This window comes from Hyaena hyaena, unplaced genomic scaffold (assembly GCF_003009895.1).
Source record: "Hyaena hyaena isolate Hyena2069 unplaced genomic scaffold, ASM300989v1 scaffold_24, whole genome shotgun sequence".
Taxonomy (NCBI): Eukaryota; Metazoa; Chordata; class Mammalia; order Carnivora; family Hyaenidae; genus Hyaena; species Hyaena hyaena.
Window position 1 is genome coordinate 1,184,223 of NW_024080656.1, and position 20,452 is coordinate 1,204,674.

General features: G+C 43.8%; 1 protein-coding gene across 1 annotated transcript in view; it reads right to left on the reverse strand.

The window, feature by feature from the left end:
• Positions 1-8,245: 8,245 nt before the first annotated feature.
• RELL1 (RELT like 1) overlaps positions 8,246-20,452 on the reverse strand; it is a 70,402-nt gene continuing 58,195 nt past the window's right edge. Inside the window, exon 7 of the mRNA XM_039227050.1 lies at positions 8,246-10,324. The gene's annotated coding sequence lies outside the window, so the exon portion shown is untranslated. The remainder of the gene's footprint in view (positions 10,325-20,452) is intronic.

Sequence of the window (20,452 nt, forward strand, 5' to 3'; positions counted from 1 at the left end):
TCTTTCTGTTTGGAAAGCAAATCCATAACATTTCCTCCTGACATCAGTTACCAACTTTAAAAACATCACAAAAATAATTTCATTTCAGGGGTGGCTTAGTCGGTTAAGCATCCGACTTTCGCTTAGGTCATGATCTCGCGGTTCGTGGGTTCGAGCCCCGCATCGGGCTCTGTGCTGACTGCCAGCTCAGAGCCTGGAGCCTGTTTCAGAGTCTGTGTCTCCCTCTCTCTCTGACCCTCCCCTGCTCGCGCTGTCTCTCTCTCTCTCTCTCCTAGAAATAAATAAAACATTAAAAAATAATAATCATTTCATTTCATTTCCTACTCACCCTTTTCCATTCCCACCCCCTAAATTGTCCTAAAGCTATGGAAAATGGCACATGTAAACCTTGGTACTTATATAAAAAAGGGCAATTTCACAGGCCAGAGATGGCTGATGGTCTCTTCCCATTCATGAATGTGCTTTCCCTGTCTTACACATCAATGTCTAGAAAGGAATCAGAAGTTTTATTTTTTTTATTTTTATTTTTTTTAATATTTTTATTTATTTATTTCTAGGAGAGAGGGAGACAGCGTGAGCACGGGAGGGTCAGAGAGAGAGGGAGACACAGACTCGGAAACAGGCTCCAGGCTCTGAGCTGGCAGTCAGCACAAAGCCCGACGCGGGGATCGAACCCACGAACTGCGAGATCATGACCTAAGCGAAAGTCAGACGCTTAACCGACTAAGCCACCCAGGCGCCCCAGGAATCAGAAGTTTTAAATTACCCATTTATAAAGCCATAAGTTCATAGGCTCTCAGATCTTCATGACATCAGCCATTATCCAGGAGAGAAACCAAGGACTGTTACAGTATTTAAATTTGTACAGAGAAAAAATATTAATATCAAGAAAAATTTATCAGCAAAGACACCATTTCAAAATAATTTGCCAAGTCATACAATTATTGATATGGAAATCTTATTCAGTATTGATCTATGGGAGCCATCAAGTTATGGGTTTGGGTTTTTTATGGGTGCAAATATAGCTTAATTTTTTTCAAAATGACCATTTGTTAAACATTTAGTCCAATCTAAGATCTGCATATGCACCATCTTGTTTAGGTCCCTCAAGACCTCAAGAGTTGGAGGTATGATCATCCCCATTTCACAGATGGGGAAATGGAGGCTCCAAAAGCTATATAATTAATTCATCCATGGTCACACAGAATCTCAACTGAATCCAGATCGAACAACAGGCTGTTTCTTTTAAAGAATACATAATACAGCCTCCCTGTGGGGATAGCCACGTTGCCATCAAATAAAACAAAATGGCTAAATCAAAATGTGAAATCTCTAGAAAAAGAAAGCCTTCGGTCTCCATTATCACAAGGAACACAACAGTCACAGCAATGAAATGAATCTGAGATCTGAAAGGTTACTTTCAAACAAAATGGTGGAGACAAAGATAAGTCCATTTTGAAAAAGTAAAATTATATGGATGGTCAATTGTGAAAGAAGGGTTATTTTCTGGTTCTGAGGAAGATTTCAATAAAGAATTGAAAAGTTAGTCAAGGCCTGTATAAAGTCTCTTAGATTGTCTGCAATCAATGACACTTGTTTTTAAGTGATCAGAGGACTACAAATTTCTTATCCTACGAAGTATGAAGTAGACCCATGGCTCTACATGTTTGCCTCATGAACAGCCAGTATGATGTATGTTGAGATTCCTTTCCTCAGTTTGTCTCTAGGACAGCGGACATGATGGCTGGGCCTCCTCCTGGCCCTAATGAGACTTAGGAGTGATAAGTGCTTCCACTTTGTCAGCACGAAATAAATAATAAATGTTAAATGTGATTTTATCAACCCAGTGAATGTCATCTCACACCGACCACCCTTTCTTTGTAACACCAACACTTTGATTGCTATGAACCACCTCTTTTTCTTTTTTTTAAAGATTTTCTTTTATTTTTGTAAGTAATCTCTACACCAACGTGGGGCTCAAACTTATAACCCCAAGATCAAGATTGTATGTATAACCTCCTGAGCCAGCCAGGTGTCCCAACCACTTCTAACAATTTTAAACACTTTCTAAACTGAGTAAATTCTTTTCTACCTATATCATTAATGATCATCTCAAGGCAAAAATGCATCTTGGGGCACTTCAAATTTAGTCTATTTTTTATTCTCATAATTATTCTTTATTTTCATTATTTTCATCATTTAACTATTGTAGGACACAGTAATTTATGCTTAGTTACGAATTTAACTCATACTGTGTTTGAAGTGAATATTTATGACATTAAAACTGACATATTTCTTTTATCTTTCCTTGCCCTGAGTAAATTTTTATAAAATAAAATGCATTTAATACAAGACAGAAATCTTGGGAGGGTTGGTAGGGTCAGTTTGTTATTTCAGAGGATTTGTTGGGTTTGGCTTTTGTTTGATTTGATCAACATTAAGATATTCATCTGTAATCAGCAAACCCATAAATTTCGTGATTTGGGTATAATGTTACGGATTCCAAAAACATCTTAACCTATAATTTCTCAGCTAGATTCACTTGTAAATAAGAAGTCAGGTTCTTTTTAAACTCGCTGAGATGACTATACTACCTTCATGTATTATTGTAAGAGTGATAAGAGTTAATGACAGCCTGAATAAACACTGAAAGAACAAGTCCCTTATCTTGTATATCAACAGCCATTCAGTATCAGGGCAAAGAGATTGGTATTCAACTTAAGGTATTTAACCTGGTGCCAAGAGAATGTCAGGACTAGAAGATATCATAGCTCCCTCTTCTACCCAGGTCCTCCTACACCCCCCCACCCCAATCCTCACCCCTCACACCCTGAGTTCATCTTAAAATGTTGAGCAAAGCAAATATGGCAGAAACATCAAGAACTGACTCTCAAATGGCCAAATGTTTCATCATGATGTCACTTATTTCAGTGAAGAGGATCTGAACTTGGCAACTCTGACGCAGTCACTGAGTCAGCGCTGGCTGTTCCTGCCCCTGGGCGAAGTGCTTCACGCCCCCATGTTCACAGAATCCTCGCAACTACCCTAAATGGCACCTATTGTCTTCACCCCACAGTGAGAAGATTGAAGTCCAAAGGATTTAAGGCCACAGATGGCCAGAGGCCTCCAAGGTCGGACCTGGGCTCTGATGGGAGGTTATCCTAAAGCAACAAAGGGCAGAGGGTCTGCAAGGGTCTTTCAGAACAGGAACCCCCAGAACAGAAACCGCCCGGCCTCGGCTCCAAGGCAGCTCTGGGGAATCTCAGTTTGAGGGCTGGAAGCCAAGGCCTCACTAGCCATGTGGCTCTGTAATTCCTCGTATATCTATTTTTCTGTGAATAAGGGCATTAGTCATGGAGTTTTGTTGTTGTTGTTGCGATAGAAACTCGACCCAAACAAGGTAAGACAACAGAAGAATGTCCCTGGAATGTTCATGAGACTCAGAAGGGCAGCTGGTCCTCAGGGACCACGAACCTGCGGCTTGAGAGCCACCTCTCTTCCCTCCGTGGCGCAGTGGGACTGTCTCTTCCTCTCCTCAGTCCAATTTCCACATGGCAGGAAACATGGCGTCCACCAGCCCCTGAGCCTACGGCTTGAGCCACCAGGAAAACAGGCCACTTTCTCCAGCTCCCTTTGGCAAACAGCCCAGAGGGCCTCCATTTGTCCAGGTCACAGATGGGTGTCCTGTGTCCACCTCAGCCACGTCCGGCTGCAGTCAGAGGCGTCAGGCACACGACTAGGCTCGAGCAGGGAGACGAAGAATTCTTCAAACAGGGAGGCATCATTCCCAGAAGGGAGAGATGCTGGGCTGACAGGGTCTCGGCTGCCCCTGCACAGGCTGCCTCTTCACCCTCCGATCTTTCTCCCACCCCTGCACTCCTACCTCCTCAAAACCTGGACCCTTCTCTATTCCGTGGCTCTTCCGTGAGGCTTTGAACTCTAACTGGGGTTCTGCTTCCAAGCAAGACACTTAGTGCTTTAGCGCCACTCTTGGACAGAGCAGTGTGCTGGGCCACCTCCTAGGCCACGTTAGTCAGCTGTGGTGGGACAGACGCACCCACACCCTTGACTAAGTTACCACGTATGATGGCTCACATGGCAGCGCCCTCTGTCAGGGTGGACACGCAGGCCATGCATGGCAGGTGCTTTGTATACGTCATCTACCCCTTTAATAGCCCTGTGAGATAGGTCATTTTACAGATGAGGACGTTGCGGCTCAGAAAGGTAAGGTAATTTTCCCAATATCACACAGCAGCGAGTAGCAGAGCGAGCAATGAAACTCGACAGCAAAGCCTGGGCTGCTTCTCCATGACCACACTGCCTCAAGTTATACCACTTGCCTGATGGGGACTCAGGGCATGGGGCTTCCTCCAAATTGGAACTCAGTTATTCCTACCAGCACTCAGGCTCACACATGCAGGGACGTGAGATCCCTGGTTAAGAAACTGGGTCTGATGGGGGCACCTGGGTGCCTCAGTTGCTTGAGAGTCCGACTTCGGCTCGGGTCATGATCTCATGCTTCGTGGGTTCGAGCCCCACGTCGGGCTCTGCTGATGGCTAGCTCAGAGCCTGGACCCTGCCTCGATTCTGTGTCTCCCTCTCTCTCTGGCCCTCCCCTGCTCATGCTGCCTCTCTCGCGCTCTCAAAAATAAATAAACATTAAAAAAAAAAAAAAAGAAACTGGGTCTGATGAGAAAGAAAATAAAGACAAACTGGCGGAGTCAGAAAAAGGGTTAGGAAAAACCCATATGCCCATAAAGTAGCTAGTGATCTCCTTCCATTTTTAAAGGTAGACTTTTGTTTGTTTATTTATTAATCAAATTATCACGAATGCCTTTTCCACACGAGGCCCTGAGAGAGGCTAGACCCACAAACGGCCATAGGAACTACGCTCCGTGCAGTTCTCCCATTTGGCCAGCAGAGGGGGCGAGCGCCAGCTCCGCGCGAGGCCAAAAACCAGCAGGCGCGGACTTCCCGCCGATTGGAGTAGGCAGGGGGACATCAGCTGGGCTGCCACAGAATGCCAGAGACACGTGAGTGGTGTCCTTGCAGGTCCCTGGAGCTACAGTTAGGGTGCCCCGGGAAGATCTAAGAACAGCCCTGAAGAACGGCTCTGGGAAGATGAGGAATGAGCAAAGGAAGCCCTGGAAACAGCCTGTTCCATAAACTTTTTACGAGGGTCAGAGGATGCAGGAACCGGCAGGACCTCAGGTGCAAGGCAGTCCCCTTTGACTACACCCACGCCCTCAGTGACCAGGACTGAATCGTGGAAGTCCACCTCCAAGCCTTCAACATCCAGTTAAGAACAAAACCCATCACCCCGAGTGACCCCTTTTGACTATAAAATGAGGAATTTGGAGGTGCCTGGGTGGCTCCACCCGTTAAGCATCTGCCTCTTGGTTTCGGCTCAGGTCATGATCTCCCCGTGGGTGAGATGGAGCGCCCCGTTGGGCTCTGCGCTGACAGTGTGGGCCTGCTTGGGAGTCTCGCCCTCTCTCTCCCCCCCTCCCCAATTCGCGCCTGTTCTCTCTCTCTCTCTCTCTCTCTCCAAATAAATAAAAATACACTTAAAAAATAAGGAACTTGGAGGGGATTTCTCTCCTTCTCCCTAGTGCACACATTCTGGATTTCTTGGTTTTAGGAGAAGTGGAAACGATAAAACCTGCTCTTCCACTTCCTTAACAGGAGCCACTGGTGATCATCTTGTTTTCAAGGCAAAACAACAAATCCTGTGAAAATTCCAAGTTAAGGCCAACGAGAGGCACCAGAGTGAACCCTGCTGCGTATTAATGTAAAACATTCTAACCAGCACATAAAGGGAAGGTGGAGTGAAGGCGCTGGCAAGTGAGTCTGTGCTAACCACGCTGAGGACAGGGACAAAGAAGCCGACCTGAGTCACTGTGCACAGGGCTGGGGCTGGAGGCTGTGAGGCTGACGGCTAAGTGAGCTGTCCACACACACTGTGCTCTGCATGGCACCTTTGTTTCTCCCAGGGCTATATATTCAGACTACTTTATATGTATGCTAGGACTGAACAACTATATACAAACATTTTATAGTTTACTTATTTTGCGGGGGGGGGGGGAGAGGGGGAGAGAGAATCTCAAGCAGGCTCCATGCTGTCAGCACAGAGCCCAGCGTGGGCTCAAACCCACGAACTGTGAGATCATGACCAGAGCCAAAATCAAGAATCAGATGCTTAACTGACTGACCCACCCAGGCGCCCCCTATGCACAAATATTTTAGATAGTAAGAGCCAGGTTTTCTCCCTGTAGGAGAAAAAAAATTACAAATGAGGAAAGCAGGACGTTTGGAATGAGCTCTGTGGAGCTAGGCTCCAGTCAGAAAGAAACAGAAGTGTGTGTGTGTGTGTGTGTGTGTGTGTGTGTGTGTGTGTTATACACATAGAAGCCTAGAAGCAGGGACACCTCTGCTTCAATGAGCACACCTACTGTCCCGAACTTTATTTCTAAACCCAATTCTACAGTAAGAGGAACCAGGGCTCCCTGATTACTGGTCAATTCTAGGGCTGAGGCAAGGAAACTACAAGATAACAAGATGAGCCTGGAGCATCTGTGGTTCCGCCAGTGAGAATGAACCAAGGGGTAAAAGAAAAAGAAAGGGACGAAGAGAGGAAGGGAGGAGAGGGAGGCAGAAGGGAGGGAGGGGGGAAGGGAGGGAGGAAGGAAGAAGGAAAGAAGAGAGGAGAAGAGGGAAGAAGAGAGGGATAGAGGAAGGGAGAGAAAGGAGGGAGGCAAGAAGGAAGGGAAGAAGAAAGGAAGAGAGGAAAAGAGAGGAGGGAGGGAGGGAAGAAGGGAGGAAGGGAGAAACGGAGGGAGGGAGGGAGGGAGGAAGGGAAGGAGGGAGGAAGAGAGGGAAGGGTAGAGGGAAAGGAGGGAAGGAAGGAGAAATAAAGAGCATGGAACCCTATCAAAAGGACACAGACACCAATCTAAAAGAGCCCCATCACAGTCGTGACTATTGCAGACAAGATCCACCAGTAGATGGTGTAGTGGCTTGAATTGTGTTCCCTACAAGAGATGTGTTGAAGTCCTGATGCCTGATTCCTGTGAATGTGATCTTATTTGAAATCAGGGCCTTTGCAAATGTAATCAAGTTAAAATGAAGCCTACTGGATTATGGTGGGCCCCAAATCCAATGAGCGGCGTCCTCCTGAGAAGAGCAGACAGAGACACACACACAGAAAAGATGGCCATGGAAAGACAGGCCAAGATTGGAGAGATGCTGGGGATTGCTAGCAGCCGGTCGAAGCTAGGAGCGAGGCCCGGAACATTCTCTCTTGGGGGCTTCGGAAGGAACAAGCACCACAGACCCCGCAGTCTCAGCCTTCCGGACTTCCAAACTGTGAAAGAAGACATTTCTGCGGTTTCAGGCCACCCAGGTTGTGGCAATTCGTTCCACGAGCCCTAAGAAACAGGGTGATGGTAACATTAATAGGTGAAAGAAATCTTACCTGGAAATATGAAACTCACCCCATCTCAAAGGCTCTCCTCTCAACTGTTAATTGCGAAGGGGGAAAAATGGTGACTTCACCAAAGTGAAAGCTGATGGCCACCGCCTTGACCAAATGATCACAGTTAACATCGCCAGAAATATGTGCAGACAGCACGCTCCCCTGCTACGAGGCAGTGGGAAATCCATCGCCTCTGTGGACCCTCAGTCTAATCAGGAGACACAGCTGGCCATCGTCAACTAAAGGGTATCCTCCAAAACAACAGAATGGTACAGTGGAAAGTGTCATGTTCATAAATCCCAAGAAATAAAAAGATGAGGGACGATCACAGCTCAGGGGAGACCAGATGACCAAATGCAGTGGGAGATTCCAGGACATTATTGGAACAGCTGATGCGATCCAAACAAAGCTGTGGCTTAATTTAGTAGCACTGTACCAGCGTTAACGTCAGTTTTGATCATTGGTCTGCAGTGACGTAAGATGCTAACATAAAAGGAAATGGGGTGACAGCACACAGAAAACTTGTTGCGCTGATATTGCAACTCTTCTCTATGTTCAGAATAATCTCTACATTTAAAATATAATTATCAGGGGTTGGGAAGGGTTGTTACTGGGAAGAGGCAGGGGTTGCAATCCAGCGGGGGGAGTCAGCCAAATCATCCCAGGTCAACCCAGACCCAAGAAATCAGGCACTGCGCTAACAAGCTCTGCGTGAGCCATACCGCTACCAACACATTTTCAGTACGCCAGGCACCGACAGCTGGATTGTTCAAAAACCACACAAAGTGTTTAACGTTTTTATTTTTAACTCTGTTTTGGTAGTACAAAAGTCGTAAAAGTACAAACCAGACAGTTAAAAATACATTTGACACTCAAAATGGTGCAAAATTTCCTTTACAAATTTTTACAGCAAGGTCGTAGCCAACTCACTCATGACACCAGAAGTTAGCCCCATCGTTAGTGTTTTGTACAGTAAGTTTGTTGTGGACCCCGATCCTTCTAAAGAAGGAAGAAAAACACAAGCCCTGTAAACATCAGTTGCTTTGGGAATACTTCAGAATCCTTATTAGTAAAAAGCTTATGTGTTAAAACATTGAATGCTTAACTTTTGGCATATTTGGAAGCCAGCCAGACAAAAACTGCTCAAGTATTAGAAAATATTTAAAACGTACTCTTGGTATAAACACACGTTTAAATATTTTTGAGTATTCTCTTGCCTGTTGTATTGCCATAAAAAAGTGCTCTGACCTGAATAAAATTAGAAAATAATTAAAGCTGAAGAATATCTTACATTTTATTTCTCACCATCTGAGGGCATCATATTTTTAAAGCCAAAAACGGCGCTGTACGTTTAAAAACTAAAACTATTGGTCTAGGCCGCACATATAGTATTTACACTAATACAACCCCCTTCCCCCAAATTCCTCTATCGCTCCTTGCTGGACCTCAGCGGGATTTATTTCCAAACCGAAGTCCTCTAGCCCTCTGTGAGTCTGTATGTCACACACAGTTCTTATCAGTGGCCAGTGTAAAAAAAAACACACGAAATTGAACCTACCATTCATTTCAAAGGTTGTGAATTTTTAGTTTTGACGCCAGAAACAGGATAGAATGAGTATATTTCCAGGGAATAGTTTAAACTACATTTTTATGGAAATCCTCTCTTGGGGAGTGAAATGAGAAAGATGCTCCCTCTCGCTGAGATAGAAGAAGTGCACCAGGTGCCACACCAACACTGACCACAGGTCTCTGGGCTCCCGGCCCGGGGCCCACACCTGTCATAACTGTGCTCCTAGCTCCACCTCTGGTTCTCTCAGATGTTTCGTAAACTATAAAGCTAAACACAATAATAATAATAAATAAAAGTGAGGTTTTCCAGGCTTACAGGGGAAAAGTAACCATTAAGAATCTTTTCAATAATGCACGTTGGTTACAAGACGGAAACTGGGAAATGCCCAAGAAAACATGCCAGAGGAAGGTACGGGCCCATCCTGCCTCAGAAGTTGGGTGTTTTTGTTTTATTTTGTCCTCGGGTTGTCAAAACACGCATTTTGGGGTTTTTGTTTTTAGTCACTTTAAACTATTTTCCCCCTCTATTCAACAGATTAAATAAGAATTGCTTAGCACAAGTTAAAAACAAAAAAGCCTCAATATTTCCAAGTGACCTAGGAGTGGGGTGTGGTGGCAGGGGTTAAAGCTGAGCTCTTGGTCCAGGAATCCAAAGTCTGGCATCTGGTGCCATCTGACGCCATGACCTCGAGGGGGCACGACTGCTCAGGGCTAAGTCCAGATTATCTGCAAGCACCTTTTACCACGAAGCTTCACCTTTATCTCTTGTAACAGTTAAGCTCTCAGAGGATCTTCCTGTAACAAGGTGCAAAATGAGATCTACGGGTGGGGAGAAGAGTGTGTGTGTGTGTGTGTGTGTGTGTGTGTGTGTGTACACGTGTGTGCGCACACACACACTCACACACGCAGGCATCGCCAAGCGTCGGCTCGACCGCACACGGATAGTTCCCCTACACACAGTGATCATACAGGAAAAACTGCCAGGTCACACCGAGGCAAGTAATGGGGGGTGGGGGGGGTACGGTGGTCGGGAATATTTTAAAACGAGCTCTTTTCTTCACTGGAAATGTAATACATTTTCCATCAGACTTTTTAACCCATAACTTGTTTCAAAGCAAACTGAATTGTGTCTCCAGCACAGTGCAACGTTCCCTTCTAGCTTCTATCCACAAGCCTGCCGACTCCACAATAGAAACTGTATAAAAATTTTTAAAAACTCCCCAGGCAACTTCTTATCTTGTAAGTCCTCAGTGTCTTGGAACTCTTCAAATTAAGTCACCCCTGCAAGAGGAAACAAGAAGGTAAGGCTTTACAGAAGGTAAACAGCCTATCACGTGTTAACCTGTGTGGATATTTAAAAACACAGAGGAGCCATAATCCATCCTCACCCCCTCCCACCTCACTCCACCCCACTGTGTTCCTTCCCGGGACCATTAATATATTTCTTCTAGAATCCAGTCTAAAGAAACGTAAGTACCACAGTTTCAAAAGGACCTCATTATCGAGGTTTTATAAACCAAGAAAGAAGAGAATCTGAGAACTGCAGTAGACTATGGGTATCAGTCTGTTTCAACAGGAGTTTCTAAAGTGAAGGCTTAGTTGGGACCACTGAGATTTGTTTCACTTCTTCTCTGGACCCTGTTCTTTAACTCCTCAGCCACATTCTGCCAAGTAATGGGCGGGAGGGTGAATGTGCTCAGTCACAACGAAACTTGTATGTATCAGATAAGGTGTCTTTCCCAAGCCGCACCAGAGTTAACTCCGAGTCTCTACTGGGCACACAAGGCATCTTGGCTGGGATTTCACTGGGCAAATAAGAATACAATGATGAGAGGACCCAACCAAACGAGCTTCATTGAAGCTCGAGGGCTGTATTGTGTCTTTAAGTTCTAACAACTGGTCCATGTCAATGTCTACATTTATGTTACAAATGAAGCCCCTGATAAACTTGTACAACAGTTTTCTATTTTTCAAGGCTCTTTGCTGTTGTTGTTTTTACAAACATCTCCGAGTGACAGACAGTTATGTGCCTGTGTGTGTTCCTGTTGTGCAGGCTGGGAAAACTCAGGACATGACTGATATTTTAGTGCTGCCTGTGTGTGTTGAAACACAGATGTCATATAGGCCAACGTACACCAGGTTAAGGAATGAAGCATTCTCCTGTCTGCCTACAAACACCAAAAAAACACAGATGAAACCAACTTGCAGAAATAAGGAGAGAAAACTCAATAAAGGTATGTTAATTTAAATATTACTTTGTACTTATTTTATAGCTCCTTCAAGACCTAACAGTATCCATATTATTCTCTTCTGTAATTCTGTCATTTACAGTATTCATGATAATTATGAGAGAGAGACAAAAAGAGAAAGAAAAAGAGAGATTGCCCAAATGAAAAGGTTTGGGTAAAGGACCCTTCTTTCCTTAGCTAAAAAGGAAGTAAAACACTGCCCCCTAGAGGGTGTTTTTTAGTGTTTTATTTATTTATTTATTTTGAGAGAGAGCTTGAGCAGGGTAGGGCAGGGAGAAGGGGACAGAGGATCTGAAGCAGGCTACACACTGACGGCAGTGAGCCCATGTGGGGCTCAAACTTACGAACCCTGAGATCATGACCTGAGCCAAAGTCGGACGCTCAACTGACTGAGTCACTCAGAAGCCCCTCCCCTCTTTTTTCTAATGTTTTATTTTACTCTCGAACCACCACAGGGGAAGGAGGAACAGAGAGAATCTTCAGCAGGCTCTACACTCTGGGTGGAGCCGGAGGCGGGGCTCAATCACACAACCGTGAGATCCTGACCTGAGCTGAAATCAAAAGTCAGATGCTTAACTGACTGAGCCACGCAGGCGCCTCTGGAGTTTTTAATTATACAGGAAAACAAGAATTCCCTGTCCTGCAGAGCTATAGCCTAGCACGGCTGAACCACAGATCTGTACTGTAACGCTGAACAAAGGCAAGTGTGGGACTACTCTTGTTTGAGAGTTGATGAATATGCACGATGCTAGCAAGGGAAAAGGGAGAAATGGGAGAAAAGGTGGAGAAATAGAACAATGGTCCTAAAAGACAAAACAGTAAAAAGTAGGAATGAATTTTTGAAACTAAGCTACAAAGTAGGCCATCGTCTACAATATAGGGAGTCAACTATTTTTATAGCTCCTCCTTGTATCATCTGCTCCCTTGGACCTAGATTTTTTTGCATCAAGGAAAACAAGGAGGTCAAGGGCAAGAAATGCAATGGTTTAGAATGCAATGTTTCATCACAGGAAGCATTTTTGATCCAATGTAGGAAAACTTCCAATTTAGAATTCTTTGTACAGATGTCACCAACTGTGAACAGTGAGCATGACTGAGGGCTGGATTTGAATCCAGACCCTAGATTCTAATCCAGAACCCTGTGACTACCCGATGAACCCTGGGCCACTCTGGAACTTTTCCTCAAAGGGCTGTTGGTGGTTTTACAAATGCTGCTGTATACACACACACACACACACACACACACATACACACACACACACACACACATACACACACACACACACACACAATGCTTAACACAGGGCCAGCAGTACACCCCCAAAGGCTAGCTAGTATGATCGTTACCATCATCCAACTGCCCTAAACTATCATGCTGGCTTCAACAGCCGCATTTTGTGGCTGATTAAAATTGCACCCGGTGCAGTTTGAGAGAGGAAGTGAAAAACACAAATTTCTCCTTAACGTTCTCACTAATAACAGACACTAAATGGAAAAAGGAAAGTTAGCCTTTCTAAAAGCTCTGTTAAAGCTACGCAGCACTGATAGGCACTTCTGGGCTCTGCCTCCTCAAAAACACCTGTTTATCAAAAGGCAGCACTCTGCCAGGAGAGCGGCTCTCCATTTCCAGGTAAAGACTTCTTCTGTCAGAATGACAGTCTTGGGGAAACAAGACACCACATTCTCTATGGCTTGTCCATTTCTACTTGTGACTTCTCGTGCGGGTCTGTGTCACGGGTGCACTCCCACAATGTTAGATTTCTTCTCCCTGCAGCCTCCAGTTGTGAATACATTCATGTTGAAAAACAAACACATACTTTTACATGCTATTTCTTTAACACAGCACATTAACAATGAAAGGTGCCTTCCTTGAGGTCTCAGCGCAGTCAGAAGCCACAGGTGGGCTGGCATATACGCCCTGGCAGGCCAGCAGCAGTGGAGGAACTGCGAGAAAACCCTCCACCCACCCATCCTCCGATCTAATCACCATGGGACGCTACCATATTTAACAAGCTGACTTCTCTCTCTCGGGATAATTTGGTGATTACAGTTCACATACGAGTAGTCAAGCTGGAAGAAATTCAGCAAAACTTCCTTACTATGAAATAATTGGGAAATCCCAAGTGTGACCATTTCCCTCATAAAATAAGCCTGATGGAGAGAAATCAGAAAAGTTTAATCTGGAAAGTAGGAAGAGGTCATTCTAATTATAAAGCCGTAATTCCATTATTATATTATGGTTCCTGAGAAGCCACAGTGCAGCATATCTTTGAGTAGGACGTATATGTACCTTGTTAAAAAAGGACTCTCTAGAAATAAATAGCTGGTCCCTTTAAAAAGAAGAAACATGTCTTACAAAACTAGAAGCCTAAGCAGAGTAATGGACATTGAACACTAAGACCTCCAAGGACAGGGAGTTAAGGAAGGAAAATACCATCTGATTAATAATAACAGTAGCTGACATTTACAGAGTGCTTTCCATGTGCCAGGCACTGCCACGCTTAGTACTCTAGATACGGTAACTCAAACTTTCCAATGACTCCATGAGTCAAGGACGATCCCATTTTCAGAGGAAGAAACCTAGGCGTCCATAAGTTGCCAAGGGCCACACAATCAAGAATGGTGAGGTGGCAGTTCTACACCATGCAGTCAGAACGGGAAACCCACCCACTCAACCCCCACTGCACGGGCATGCCAGTCCCCACGGGGACGCCCATAGCATCACTGAGCTCTGGTTCCTTCACTTCCCTGTTCCCCAGCTGTGTGTGTGTGGCAGGGGGAGGGGGAGGTGCAACAGGAGGGAAATGCAGAATCTGGAAACCTGGCCCGGCCCCACTCTCTAGGGAAGCAGTCATTGTGGCTACACAGGAACTCATAGGGGCTCAGTCCCTGAGAACATCAAAAGTGCATCTTGAATGACATGGCATGACATGAATAGATACAAGGCTACAGCATCACAGAGATGGATTAAGAATTTTGTAGAACATATTTCAATGAGGGAGAGGGCAAGTTGTTTATAGAAACACAGTTAAGATTAGAACAGTAATATTCATACTCCAAGTCCTCCAGCAACACGTATGTGATCTTTCACCAGTTATCTGTGATCCTTAGAGACTCTAACTTCCTAAACAAAGGATTATCTTCTACTAAGCTCTACTGAACACCCTGTGGTTATGTGCTCACAGGCCATTTTGCTAGTAATGCGAAGACGGTACTGCCTGCACAGAGTGGCATCTTAGCCAGTGTAGGTAAATGGGACGATATCAGAAGGTACTTGGTGCTTGCAGGCCTTTAAATCTTACTCTGGTCTAAACTGTGTGTTAAATTTTATAAATTAATACTAATGCCTTCCTATTTTTTTAATGTTCATTTACTTTTGAGAGAGAGAGAGAGCATGAGCACAAGCAGGGGAAGAGCAGAGAGACATGAAGAGAGAGAAAATCCCAAGCAGGCTCTACAGTGTCAGTGCAGACCCCAATGTGGCGCTCGAACTCTCAAACCTTGAGATCATGACCTGAGCCGAAATCAAGAGTTGAACGCTTGACACACTGAGCCACCCAGGCGCCCCAGCACCTTCCTATTTTAATAAAGACTCTATATTTATTAAAAAGCTAATGTAGACTAATCGATAGATTCAAGCTACACTAGCTAATCAGTGAAGTCTCTTTAAATCAGTGTTCTTCAGGATGATAACGTAGCACCTTCTTTAGAAGTGACTCAAATGTTATTTAAAACATTGCCAATTATTTGGACTGGAACCATGACCTGCGAAGTCAGAATTGAGGGGACTGGGTCCAGGACTCCGCTTTCTTACAAGGTGCCTTACTTAATGCACATAGAAGGGTTTAAGCCATAAGATAAAACCCAGCACTGTTTGTCAACTGATAATAACCACAAGAGTTAAGTTCACTTCCAAAGGGCAAAGCCTGCAAACACAACCCTATAAAGTCAGCTGAGGACAAAAACTATATCAAAGAAATGGAGGAGGAAACAGATATGAAAGAAGCATGTAAAGATTCAAGTATTAATAAAAATCTGGGCAACTCAATCTGAGTTATAAAATTCTGTAGTTCAGAAATACTAGACTGAAATATTAATTTTAAAAATTTGGTGCAGTCTGAACTACAAAATTGTTGGATTAGAGAATTACTTTTTTAAATCATTTCTTAAAATCTTTTTTTAATGATTTTTATTTATTTGAGAGAGTGAGCAAGCAGGGGAGTTGCAGAAAGAGAGGAGAGAGGAGAGAGAGAGAGAGAGAGAGAGAGAGAGAGAGAGAATCCCAAGCAGGCTCTATGCTGTCAGCATGGAACCCAATGCACGGCTCGAGCCCATGAACAGTGAGATCATGACCTAAGCCAAAACCAAGAGTCGGACACTTAACCAACTGAGCCTCCCAGACACCTCAGAATCATTTTTTAACTTCCTTCACAATAGTTTGGAACCAGAGTTCAGCTCATCTGCAGAAGTCTATTTTAATGGTCAGCTGAGTTTGCTATCATCACACCTGTTAAGAAACCACTGAGAGCCAACTATGTACAAATTGCCACCTGAAGGCATGACAAAAGGTAAGAAGACACAGTCTAAAATCTCAAAGAGTTTGGTGCTTATCCATGGAAGTGTAGTGATCAGCTTCAATCCAAGACAAAATGAGAGATGTTGTGTATCCTTTCTAAAAATGAAACTGGGATATTTTACAACTTGCTTTTTCAGCTAATGATAGACAGTAGATGCTCTACTGTACTGATCTCTGCCCAGGGATGTGACAGTGCCCATCCCCCTCCACCCTCTTCAACATCAAATGCTAACCAGGAAGACCATGTGAACCAGCTGGCCTGGAGGTCTCGGATTACATATGTTTATTCTATGAATGCATATGAATAATTATTTACAGTGTCCCTTTTATTCTTAGAAGAGTTCCATTTTGAATATAAGTTATATCATCATGTTAGTGTTAACATTCATCTTTGCCAACAGAAAAGCAAAAAGCAATCTCATCACTTTAGTTTGTATTTGATTATTAGGAAGTTCGGGCATTTCCCATGTTTATTGGCCATTTTGTCTTTCATGCATTGTAAGCGTTCTGCAAACAATTCCAGTGTGCGTGCATGTGCGTGTGCGTGTATGTGTAGGCAGGGTTTCTCCTACACCACAAAGTAATGCACAAGCAACTGATGGGTCTCCTATAATTCAACTCCATTCTAACTCTATCTACTTAATGATGGCATCAGATCCCAGAGGTTAAGGGTTCATTCCCACAAGTAGACTGCCCTCCGCTTCAGATGCTGATCCAAGCCCAGACTGGTACCCGTACTTCTGACCAACTGGCTATAAGTCAGAGGTTCCCAGAAACCCCTCCGTGGATTCAATTAATTTTCTAGATTGGCTCATAGGGCTTAGAAAACGAGTTTATTCACTAGATTACCAGTTTATTATAAAGGATATTAAAGGACATAAGTCAACAGCCAGATGAAGAGATACATAGGGCAAGGTCCTGAACAAAGGAGTTTCTGTAGAGCGGATCTCAGACACGCACGGGGCCCAGCATGATGACATGTGGAAGTGTTCTGGTTCACAAACCTGGAAGCTCTCCGAACCCTCCCCTTTTGAGTTTTTATGGAGACTTCATTACAGAATGATGGTGTATTAAATCACTGGCCATTGGTTGACCTCCAGCCCCTCTCCCTTCTCTGGAAGTGGGGGGTACAGTGGGAGTACTAAGAGTTCCAACCCTCTAATCAGATGGTTGGCTCCCTAGCAAGCCCTTCCCCATCCTTTGGTTACCTGCAGGCTTTCCAAAGTCACTTCATTAACATAAAACAAAAGACACTATATAGATCTCATCCCGTAAGAAATTCCAAGAGTTTTATTAGTTTTGTACAAGAATGAGGACCAACTATATATTCCTTATTATAAAGTTTTTTTAAATGTTTATTGATTTTTGAGAGAGAGAAAGAGACAGAGTGAGAGCAGGGGAGGCGCAAAGAGAAAGGGAGACACAGAATCTGAAACAGGCTCCAGGCTCTAAGCTGTCAGCACAGAGCCCAATGAGGGGCTCAAACTCAGGAACAGCGAGATCATGACCTGAGCTGAAGTCAGATGCTTAACCAACTGAGCCACCCAAGAGTCCCTAGCTTTTTATTATCAGTTGTGAGCAACTTTTTAATGTATGTGGGTCAGTTCAGGAAAAATAAAAATTCTTATTGGTATTTTCCCTTCAAAATGGAAATAGCTTTTTTAAGTAGCATAGAGAAGAAATATATATTCCTACAAATTATATTATCTTCTTTATTTAATAAAATCAATAACAAATTGTTCACTCCTTATAGCTTTGAAACTTCTGACATTAGATTTGGATCTTACTGAAAAGTCTGAAGATTGCTCTTTACTAAGTTATTATACTGACAACAATTTAAATGTGTTCATATATTTGGCAACAATGGGTTTCCCGAGTGACAATAATTGAACACTTGTGATTTGCCAGCCACTGGGATGGTGAAATTCAGAGCACTTTATTCCAACTAAAATGTGCCTGACATCAAAAGTTATTCTGTTTCTAATGGAGGCACCTGGGTGGCTCAGTTGGTTAGGCATCCAACTCTTGATTTTGGCTCAGGTCATGAACTCATGGTTCATGGAATTGAGCCCCACATCAGGTTCGGTGCTGACAGTGTAGAGCCTGCCTGGAATTCTTTCTCTCCCTCTCTCTCTGTCCCTCCCCGTTCACATCCTTCTCTCTCTCTCTCAAAATAAGTAAATAAACTTAAAAAAAAGTTATTCTGTATTTGGAAAAACAAAGGCTCACTAGAGAATTATCTGAATCCAATTCAACAGTTCCCCATTAATCTCAATGCATCCATAATTCAACATCTATACTAGGCTACAGGTAGCTTTCTAATAAGGAAAGCCAAACTAGTTAGACATTGGCCTCTACTGGCCTGTGAGCTACAGGTTCAGCCCACTGGCTCCCAGTAAGCCACTTCATGAGAATCAAATGAACAATCTGCAACATCTATGCCTAACCTGGCCTCTCTGCACCACAGGAAAAATTTTAAATCTCGAAAATAGCAACTTTTTACACTTTAATTTCCTAAGTGTTTAAATAAGGCTCGCCTGATACAGTAACAATATCTAGCATTTGCCGATTTAACACTAACTAAGTTCCAAGGAACGACATCCCTATGAGGTAGGTGATATTATCACTATTATCCCCACTTTACAGGTAGAGAAGCTGAGGCATCTGAGCCAAAAGCTGTCCAGGGTTATACAGCTAACAAGTAACAGACCAGAACTTGAGCACAAGGAGCCTGATTCCAGAATGTATACTGTGGAGTTACTTCAGCATCTGATGTCCTGCTACTTACAGAAAATAGGAACTATTACCTCCTTAAGCTATTTAATGTTACTAGATTCGAAGCCTCAAGTTACCAATAAAGAAAAATATAAGTCCTGGTTACAACCATTAATTCCCTTTTCTTTCTAGTTCTAGGCAAAAATGTCTCCAAAAGCCTTTCATTTTCTGTCTCAGTCAAGCCCCCACGGGTCTGTGTTCAGATGGTCAAGAGTCTCCAGGAATCTCCGAGGCCGAGTTTCTGTGGTGAAAAGGACAGAGGTCACAGCCACCTCTTACTTAAGTCCCATCAAAGGGCTGACAGGCTATGGAGGAAGAGGAGCTGAGTTCTCTGAGGGGTCAGCAGGTCAACTTCTGGTCAAAAACAGAAGGGGTCCTGGAGCAGACACTACCAAGGAAGACGCACACAGGGGACAGACAGACAGCTTGCTTTAGAGGCAACTGAAAGTAGACCAACGCGAAAAACCTCCAGGCCCCCACATTGTCTGAATCCTGAAAATACTCAAAACCGCATTTCTGTTTCTTCTGTACACACAGCAGGGCTGTGGAAGAAGAGGTCTGAAAGAACATCATAGTTGATGAGCGAAGTGTGTACGTAGGTCCACTGAAAATGCTCAGATTACCTCCGTGCATGTCTTGGTGCAACTCTCAATAACACACAGGGCACATAACCCGTAAAAACTGTGTCCAGCACTTTCACTCGGCAGGGCTCAATCAACGGGGGATAGTAAAATGTCAACAGTCCCCAGGACCTATTAGCCATCAACTTCAACAAAAAGCAAGGTACAGACAAATATCTACACTCATCTTCCTCGCCGGAGGAAGGGCAAAAGAGGGAACTGTACATACACATGTGTTGCATAAACACATGTATGCATAGAATAATCCTGAAAGGACAGAGGACATTAGTAATCATGGCCCCCTCCTGGGAAGATTTCATTGCAATGAGGAAGAAGAGCTGTAAATTGGGTGAAGAATTCACTGTTTTTAAAGACTTACTTTTCACCCTGCAACTTTTTATGCTGCTTGAATATTTTATTGTGTGTATGTCTTATTTCTCAATTCTTTTTTTTAATTTTTTTTTTAATTTTTGAGAGAGAGAGAGACAGAGAGTAAGAGAGGAGGAGGGAGAGGTTATTTATTTCTCCAGTCTTAAAAAATAATTCAAGTTCGGGGTGACTGTGTGGCTCAGCCGGTTAAGCATCATACTATGGCTCAAATCATGATCTCGCGGTTCAGGAGTCTGAGCCCTGTGTCAGGCTCAGGCTCTGTGCTGACAGCTCAGAGCCTGGAGCCTGCTTCCGATTCTGTGTGTGTCTCTCTCGCTGTCCCTCCGCTGCTCTCACTCTGTCTCTCAAAAATAAATAAAAACATTAACAAAATTTTAAAAAATAATAATTCAAGTTCAAACTCTTGTAATAACCAATTCACCAGAGACAGTGAGGGGAATGAACTGCCAGGAAGTCCAGGCTCTGGAATCCACCACTGGCATGACCTTGAACAACATATATAACCTCTTAGGACCTCCCTCCTCTGAAAGGAGAGGACGAGGAGGCATGGGGAGAAAAGTCTACATAAAACTAGAACCAAAGCTCCGAGAAAGCATGGCCTTTGCCTGTCCATCTTCCACTTTTCTATGTCCCTAAGGCCTGGAACAGAGCCTCACACACAGTAGGGGCTCAATAAATACTTTTAAAAGATCTAACTGTACCTGAATTGACCTGAAGTAGCAATGACAGCTCCTCTGAGATCCCAAAGTCTATGATCTTAGTCTATCTGTAAGAAAACAGAATTGTTCACGGACCGGAA